The following is a 9,840-nucleotide window of genomic DNA, read 5'->3' as shown; positions in this document are numbered from 1 at the left end:
CCTCTCAACTTCTGTCAGGTTGGATGGGGAGCATCGCTGCACAGCTATTAACAGGTCTCTCCAGAGATGTTCAATCAGGTTCAAATCTGGGCTCTGGCTGAGCCACTCAAGGACATTCAGAGACTTGTTCTGAAGCCACTCCTGCATTGTCTTGTGTCATGTCTGGACAATTATTAAATGTGATGACTTATTTCTATCAAATCAGGTCTCTAGGATTAATTTTTACTGTGATTAAACTAATCATGTAAACATGAATTAACTAGGAAGTCGGGAGTCCATGGAAAATATTGAGATTTACAGTTATCATTTTCCAAATATAATTGATTTCTTGACAGTTGATTTCTTCAAACCAAGATGCTTACCTATTGCAGATTCAGTCTTCCCAGCCTGGTGCAGGTCTACAATTTTGTTTCTGGTGTCCTTTGACAGCTCTTTTGACAGCTCACTATGGTTTTGGCCATAGTGGAGTTTGGAGTGTGACTGTTGAGGTTGTGGACAGGTGTCTTTTATACTGATAACAAGTTCAAACAGGTGCCATTAATACAGGTAACGAGTGGAGGACAGAGGAGCCTCTTAAAGAAGAAGTTACAGGTCTGTGAGAGCCAGAAATCTTGCTTGTTTGTAGGTGACCAAATACTCATTTTCCACCACAATTTGCAAATAAATTCATTAAAAATCCTACAATGTGATTTTCTGGATTTTTTCCCCTCATTTTGTCTGTCATAGTTGAAGTGTACCTATGATGAAAATTATAGGGCTCTCTCATCTTTTTAAGTGGGAGAACTTGCACAATTGGTTTCTGACTAAATGCTTTTTTGCCCCACTGTATCTATATTTTTAAAATGTACTAACGATTCTTCACCCCCAGGGGTCACTGATCACAAAAGGCTGAAATCAAATAGAATTACAAAGGCGGTACTTCCGTCGCCCAAGACGGAGGAATTTCCACGTGACACAGAAAAACAAAATGTCTGCTTTTCCTTTGTTAGTTTAGCATCTCGTGCAAGCTAATCCTACTTTGTACACTTTCAAGCATAACATAGGATCCCCTTAAAAAAGAGAACGGTTTTACTAGTAACGTCTTAAGTTCAAACCCTTTTCTGCGATCTTCTTTGCTAGCACTAAGTTACCGGAACTCGCAGATATTTTATGAATGTCACGCCCTGACCATAGAGAGGTGTTTATTCTCTATGTTGGTTGGGGCGTGATAGTGACTAGGGTGGATCATCTAGGTGATTAATGATTTATGTTGGCCTGGTATGGTTCCCAATCAGATACAGCTGTTTATCGTTGTCTCTGATTGGGGATCATATTTAGGTATCCATTTTCCCCATTGTGTTTTGTGGGATCTTGTCCAAAGATAGTTGCCTGTGTGCACACCAGTAGCTTCATGTTTAGTTTGTGCTTGTTTGTTTTGTTTGGTGAGTTTCTATTAATTAAAATATGTGTAACTCTACGCACGCTGCGCCTTGGTCCAATCATTTCGACGAGCATGACAATGAAAAAGATACGCCTGTGCCCTACCCAGGCTACTGAAAACGCAGGGGCCCGAGATTTATCGCTTGGTCAGCTAATTTCTCCTCAAATTTCATTTGACTGGCTCTGTGTCCTAGCACAAGAAATGAATAATTACCGAATCTACCCGGTTCTGAAACGCGGGAGACAGAAATAGCACGTTAGGCCCAGTGCATCTATTTGTCAAATTTCTATAAGTAGCTGGATTGTGTCCTAGCACTAGAAATGTAATCGCTAAATACCAACTCATAAGACACTCTGAAGTCATCAGATATGCGACACCAGGACAACTTCTATGGGCAACGCACACATCAAACCGCTCTATTCGTATCTCACACAGTCTGTTTGTACAGTAATCGGTTTGCACAAATAATATACTTAATTCAATCATGAAGACCTCATTTCATTTTAGATTCCTCGAACGGGGCATCAATATGTTGTTTCTGAATTATCATTATATGTGAAGACTTATTTATATCAAATCAGTTCTCTAAGATTAATTGTTACTGTGATTAAACTAATCATGTAAACATGAATTAACTAGGAAATTCGGAGCACCATGGAAAATGTTGAGATTTACAGAGTTATAATTTTCTAAATATAACTCTTCAGATATTTTAATATCTGATCGATTAGTCGTTCTCATTCATATATTATTATTACATCATCATGTATATTTGCACAAACCCTAGCCTAAATCATGAATCAGAGATATACAAATTGGCATAATTATTTATTTACTAACTAACTAAATAATCACATAGAATTACATAATGAACAGTAGGTACTTGGGTTAATACATGATACGAAGAAAATGTCCCTAGCCGACATAACCAATACGACGGCTTGGTAGACAAAGGAAAGGGGTGGGGACTGAGAAAGAGTGGGAAAGACAAAATGGATTCACTACACACAGATGGTAATTATATTAATTTAAATGCTAATCCTTTGCACATGAACGGCCGCTCATTCGAGAATAATTGCAATGTATATATTTACAACCGTATGTCATTCTTGTCTTCTCTGTTGGAACCCAGTCCGTCCGCTGGAGAGTCAATCGGCAGAAAGTCTCTGGTTGTGTTCGTAATGCACCCATGGTTGTCACCATATCAGCATCTTTGGCTCGAATCAACCGCTCTATAAACAATTATGAATAGGATTTGATACATGTATTTTGAGGTATGCTATCAAGATGATGATTAGTCTACCGGTATGAGTGAACCAGATATGACATCACAGCCAGGCAGATTGTGAGAAGACTTGTCTTGAAGCATATTCCACTGGAGGCAGCAGCTGTGGATGTTGTTGTGGCAACCGTGGCTTTTTTAGTAGTTGTAGCTGGAGCAGCTGTGATTGTTGTAGCAGCAGCTGTGGTTGTTGTTAGAGCTGCTGTGGTTGTGGGGGCAGCAGCTGTAGTTGTGGTGGTTGTAATTGGAGCAGCTGTGGTTGAAAGGGCAGCAGCTGTTGTTGTAGTTAGAGCAGCTGTGGTTGTTGTGGGAGCAACTGTGGTAGTTACGCCAGCTGTAATTGTTGTGGCAGCAGCTGTAGTTGTGTTGGCAGCAGCTGTAGTTGTGTTGGCGGCTACTGTGGCTGTAATTACAGCAGCTGTGGTTGTGTTGGTGGCTACTGTGGCTGTAGTTACAGCAGCTGTGGTTGTGTTGGTGGCTACTGTGGCTGTAGTTACAGCAGCTGTGGTTGTGTTGGCGGCTACTGTGGCTGTAATTACAGCAGCGGTGGTTGTGTTGGCGGCTACTGTGGCTGTAGTTATAGCAGCTGTGGTTGTGTTGGCGGCTACTGTGGCTGTAGTTACAGCAACGGTGGTTGTGTTGGCGGCTACTGTGGCTGTAATTACAGCAGCGGTGGTTGTGTTGGCGGCTACTGTGGCTGTAGTTACAGCAGCTGTGGTTGTGTTGGCGGCTACTGTGGCTGTAGTTACAGCAGCGGTGGTTGTGTTGGCGGCTACTGTGGCTGTAATTACAGCAGCGGTGGTTGTGTTGGCGGCTACTGTGACTGTGGCTGTAGTTACAGCAGCGGTGGTTGTGTTGGCGGCTACTGTGGCTGTAGTTACAGCAGCTGTGGTTGTGTTGGCGGCTACTGTGGCTGTAATTACAGCAGCGGTGGTTGTGTTGGCGGCTACTGTGGCTGTAGTTACAGCAGCTGTGGTTGTGTTGGCGGCTACTGTGGCTGTAATTACAGCAGCGGTGGTTGTGTTGGCGGCTACTGTGGCTGTAGTTACAGCAGCTGTGGTTGTGTTGGCGGCTACTGTGGCTGTAGTTACAGCAGCTGTGGTTGTGTTGGCGGCTACTGTGGCTGTAGTTACAGCAGCTGTGGTTGTGTTGGCGGCTACTGTGGCTGTAGTTACAGCAGCTGTGGTTGTGTTGGCGGCTACTGTGGCTGTAGTTACAGCAGCTGTGGTTGTCGTGGCAACATCTGTGGTTGTTGTGAGGGCATTGGTTGTTGTGTTTTGTGAATTCCCTGTTGTAAATTAAAGAATCCATTTTAGAATATATTTTAGCAATTTCAAATGATTTACAATTTACAGACTAATGGATCAACTTACCTATAATCAGAAGAAGGACTGCGATAATTGTTGCATTCATCTTCAAACGGTTTTCTTATTATTCTAATATCACAGAATAAGGGTGAAGTCATTAGGACAACATCATTCATAAGGTAAAAGACAAATAATGACAAACAGAATGACAATGACACATTAACTATAGGAGATCACTATAGTAAATGCCCTTCACAATTTTTTTTCTGGTAAAAAAACTGTCGTTCTACCCCAGAACAAGGAAGTTAACCCATGTTCCTAGGTGCCATTGTAAATAAGAATTTGTTCTTAATTAACTTGCCTAGTTAAATAAAGGTTAATAAATAAAATATATGTATTGGGTAGCAATTTCATCCATTCATTTGTATGTTCATTCATTGATAAATTTGAGTTATTACACTTTTTGTCAGGTGGCCTCTCCATTGTCAAGACAACAGAAACCCAGCACAAACCAGGTCTGGATAAAATAATATTTGTTTAGGCCTAGTACCTGAAGTCAATATCCTAAAAAAATTGTAAATAAGAATTTGTTCTTAACTGACTTGCCTGGTTAAATAAGAAATAAAATAATAAATCAATTAAAAACAGACTTACCCCCAAAAATGTGGTTATGGATGTAGGTTTTTCAGTTTACTCCTAAAAAGGGCTGGCAGTTCAACAATGCTCTTCAATTGTGATGAAACACCTGAGTATACACCTGAGTATTGCTACAGCTTTTATAGTATGAGGAACAGCCTTGATGACATCATTATGATGAAGGCTGATGTAATGGAAACTTTGGTTTTGAGTCACCTCAAAAAAGGTGTGCTCAGTTGTGTCCTATCCTCCATTTCTGCTGAAAATAGTGTCAACTCTCTCCAACTAATGAGTCATTAAGTCCTAATCCTATCCAGCAGGATATGGACCTACACTACACATCCCCGGACACACTATGTATAAAGTATAACTGATTGTAATACATAATGTAATGTTTTATACATGACTTTGATCAGTAATTGCATTGTTTGTTATTCAGATATCCCAAGGCAATTCTAAAACCAAAACAAATGTACATATGCACATGTGAGAACACACACACCCAATGATGACACACAGGTTTTTTTTTTAAAAAATTCATAAACAGTATGAAATGATCACCAGCATAAAGTAATTGTCCAGTGTTTCCAGATTTCTATTTAAATATGACCTAGAATTACTTTTAAGAGTGAAATAGTTTTCCTTCCCATAAATGATAGTTAAGTATATTAAAAGTGTTGGAATGGTGTAGGTGTACCCCAACTGCAAAATGGTGTGGGCGTATACCAGTAAATCCAAAATATTAATGCAAGTAGAACATTTCTGGGGACGTATATACTTGGTACAGCATACAACATTGACAACAAATATGACTGACAGGTTGAATGAAAACTTGGGGAATTGTCTTCCACTCTATAAATTCAGAATGCAACTCATTCTATGATTTGTGAAATTCTGAACATACCGCACGTACTGTATTCTCTACACAATCTCCCCACAAAGCATTTAGGTACAATCAAATCATTCTGCATTCCTTCGCAACTGATCAAGAGCTGAAATGATGAACACAACTGGTCAGAAGTATTCATAGAAATACGATTGCCACATAAATGGCCATTGTGTTGCCCAACAACATCTCTAAAACTAAGAGCATTGTATTTTGTACAAATCACTCCATAAGTTCTAGACCTCAGCTGGTAATGAATCTGGTGTGGCTGTTGAACGAGTTGATGAGACTTAGTTACTTGGTGTTACCTTACATTGTAAACTGTCATGGTCAACACATATAGATTCGATGGTTGTAAAGATGAGGAGAGGTCTGTCTGTAATAAAGAGATGCTAAAGTCCTGCAGGCTTTAGTTTTATCTTATCTTGATTATTGTCCAGTCGTATCGTCAAGTGCTGCTAAGAAAGACCTAGTTAAGCTGCAGCTGGCCCAGAATAGTGTGGCACGTCGTTGTACTCAGAGGGCTAATATTACAACTATGCATGCCAGTCTCTCTTGGCTAAGATTTGAGGAAAGACTTGTTTTTATATGTTGTAAATTCCAAATAGTTTGCATAGTCAACTTACACACAGCACTGACACACACACACGCACACGCACACGCACACGCACACGCACACGCACACACACACACACACTTACCCCACCAGACATGTCACCAGGGGTATTTTCACAGTCTCCAGGTCTTTCCACAGTCCCCAGGTCCAGAACAAAATCAAGGAAACATAGAGTATTATACAGAGACATGAGTGCATGGAACTCCCTTCCATCTTATATAGCGCAAGTGAACAGCAAACCTGGTTTCAAAAAACAAATATACTAACACCTCAAGGCACAATGTCTCTCCTCCATGTGATCTACTTGTTGTGTACATGTACTGACATGTACGTATGTGTAACTGATAGATGCACACACACACACACACCACACACACACACACACACACACACACGCACGCACGCACGCACGCACACACACACACACACACACACACTACATGTTCATATTTAAAAATGTATGTAAATTGAAAAGTATTTAGTCTGTAATGTCTATTTCGTTATATTTCGGAACCCAGTAAGACTAGCTGTCGCCATAAGCATCGGCTAATGGGGGATCCTAATAAATAAAATCATTTTGAGCTTCCTGTCACAATTGCATCACTGCGAACATACCTGAATAACTGATACAACACATTCACTCCCATCAATAACAATGCCTTCACAAATTCTATTTGGACCAAGTGCTGATTATCAATTGGCTGCCCCCAAAACCAATGTTGCACATTACGATTGATAATGGTTTAAACTTAATCTGCTTGCTTCTGTATTGTAATAAACGACAAATACCAGATTACTAAAAAAGAATATACTCAAATATGCAGGCAACAGTAGAAGTCAGAAACATTATCAATTTCTTAACAGGCTTAAAGTGAAATTTCACCCTGGCTCTGCCACGGCATATAGTTAGTACTATATGAACAACATTACGTTATTTTCACAAACATCAAAATGATCCAAAACACAGGCTAGAATGAGCACATTTTCATTTCACTGGTAGAATCTGGAAGTTTCTTTATGTATTTTGCTGCTCATAGCTCATATTTCCTTCTTAATGTGTTTGAGCCAATTAGTTGTGTTGTGACAAGGTGGGGGTGGTATACAGGAGATTGCCCTATTTGGTAAAATACCAAGTCCATATTATGGCAAGAACAGCTCAAATAACCAAAGAGAAATGACAGTCCATCATTACTTTAACCTTTATTTAACTAGGCAAGTCATTTAAGAACAAAATCTTATTTGCAATGATGGCCTACCATGGCCTAACCCTAACCCGGACAACGCTGGGCCAATTGTGCGCTGCCATATAGGACTCTCATTCATGGCCGGTTGTGATACAGCCTGGAATCAAACCAGGGTCTGTAATCATGGCCGAATACCGACCGGGCACTTGCCCAGGGCTCTGACATCTAGGGGGCCCCTATTCATTTGTTTGTCACTCTCACTCAGATATTATTAACATGGCATAAATCATGGCAAAATGTGTAGAATTGCAGGAAATGTGTTTAAAAACTGCAAAAATGTCTCTCTGCTCCATGGCAAAATGAGTAGCATTGCATGAAATATTTTATACAATTGCTAAAGGTTGTCTCCACCCCATGGCAAAATGTATAGAACAGCAGAAAATGTGTTTTCAAACTGCAAAATGTCTCTACAGACAATTGATATAAAATTGCAAAATGATCTCTCTGAACCATGGCAAGATGTGTAGAAATGCAGTAAACGTGCTTTAAAACATCTAAAATGTCTCTCTGCCCCTTGGCAAAATAAGTAGATATATATATATATATATATATATATATATTAATTTATATATTCTGTGTTTACTAATGATTTTGGCCTATGAATACTGATATCAATACAATCACCAGATCAGCGTATACCAAACCCTGGGAGTGCCTACATACTGCCACTATGCAACACTGGCTGTCTACCCTGGCGGCCTATTAGTACCATCTTCACAATTATCTTATAAACCTTCAATGCATAATTTTGTTTGGCACACATTGTGCTTTCATGACCTGTTAGTCATATATTCCCACTGGCACTCTAAAGTCAACACTCCTCAGAGACTGGCCATCCCTCAATATTTCTCACAGCAACAAGCTATGCTCCATGGTAGGTTGTGTAGAGCTACTGCCTTCCAAATGAGGAAATCCCTCTTCTCACAACCACCTTTCAGAGATTCAGAATCCATCCACATATTCAATTCTAAACATAAGACATACCTCCATACTCTTAGAAAAAAAGGTTTCCAAAAGGGTTCTTCATCTGTCCCCAGAGGAGAACCCTTTTTGGTTCCAGGGAGAATCAAATCAAATCAAATCAATTTATGTCACAAAGTGCTGTACAGAAACCCAGCCTAAAACCCCAAACAGCCAGCAATGCAGGTGTAGAAGCACGGTGGCTAGGAAAAACTCCACAGAAAGGCCAGAACATAGGAAGGAACATAGAGAGGAACCAGAATGCGAGGGGTGGCCAGTCCTCCTCTGGCTGTGCCGGGTGGAGATTACAACAGAACATGGCCAAGATGTTCAAATGTTCATAGATGACCAGCAGGGTCAAATAATAATAATCACAGTGGTTGTCGAGGGTGCAACAGGTCAGCACCTCAGGAGTAAATGTCAGTTGGCTTTTCATAGCCGATCATTCAGAGTATCTCTACCATTCCTGCTGTCTCTAGAGAGTTGAAAACAGCAGGTCTGGGACAGGTTAGCATGTCCGATGAACAGGTCAGGATTCCATAGCCGCAGGCAGAACAGTTGAAACCGGAGCAGCAGCACGGCCAGGTGGACTGGGGACAGCAAGGAGTCATCAGGCCAGATAGTCCTGAGGCAGGTCCTTAGAGGGAGAGAGAGAGAAAGAAAGAAAGAGAGAAAGAGAGAAAAAATTAGATAGAGCATACTTAAATTCACACAGGATACCGGATAAGACAGGAGAAATACTTTGCAATGCAGCTCTGCCTAAACTTTGATTTTGGGTTTTAACTATTGCTTTGATATCACAGGTTTTCATCTATTGTGTTACAACCATGTAATCCAGTGTAAGGCTTGAGTATGTTTAAATCTACGGTCAATCAGATGGAACAAATTATCTTGATATCGGGGCAGCAGGTAGCCTAGTGGTTAGAGCGTTGGGCAGGTAACCGAAAGGTTATTCGATCGAATCCCCGCGCCGACAAGGTAAAATCTGTTGTTCTTCCTTGAACAAGGCAGTTAACCCACTGTTCCTAGGTCGTCATTGTAAATAAGAATTTGTTCTTACTGACTTGCCTAGTTAATTCAAGATGAAATAAAAAATATATATATTGTCTAGCAATTTAATTAATTTATCCTTTCATTTGTATGTTCGTTCATTGATCAATTCAGTTATTACACTTTTTTTCAGTTGGCATTGTCAAGACAACAGAATCCCAGCACAAACCAGAATAGTCCCAGGTCTGGATAAAATAATATTTGGTTAGGCCTAGTACCTGACGTCATTATCCTAAAAAAAGACTTGGTTACGCCATCGTGGGGTGTTTTCACAGCAGACTTGGGAGAACAAAGGGCTTAGTATGTGATCTGTGTGTGTTCCAGTACTTGATATCCTCTGACGGTTGACTTCTTATCAAAGCCTTCCTTGTTACTGATATGATCTAAGAGCTCTGGATGTGTAGATGTCTGCGACTGCACTCGGCAACACTTATTTGGA

The 9,840-nt window shown here is 40.4% G+C and overlaps 1 long non-coding RNA gene across 1 annotated transcript; it reads right to left on the bottom strand.

Annotated features, from left to right (window-relative positions):
* Positions 1 to 3,527: 3,527 nt before the first annotated feature.
* Positions 3,528 to 4,752, bottom strand: LOC115137303 (uncharacterized). The gene is made up of 3 exons (XR_003864783.2): positions 4,664 to 4,752; positions 4,076 to 4,138; positions 3,528 to 3,990 (listed from the first exon to the last, which is right to left on the bottom strand). It is a non-coding gene; the product is annotated as an uncharacterized LOC115137303 (long non-coding RNA).
* Positions 4,753 to 9,840: the final 5,088 nt, after the last annotated feature.

Source organism: Oncorhynchus nerka, linkage group LG11, assembly GCF_034236695.1.
Source record: "Oncorhynchus nerka isolate Pitt River linkage group LG11, Oner_Uvic_2.0, whole genome shotgun sequence".
Classification (NCBI taxonomy): Eukaryota; Metazoa; Chordata; class Actinopteri; order Salmoniformes; family Salmonidae; genus Oncorhynchus; species Oncorhynchus nerka.
Note: the sequence above shows the minus strand (reverse complement) of the source record. Positions and strands in the feature narration are given on the sequence as shown.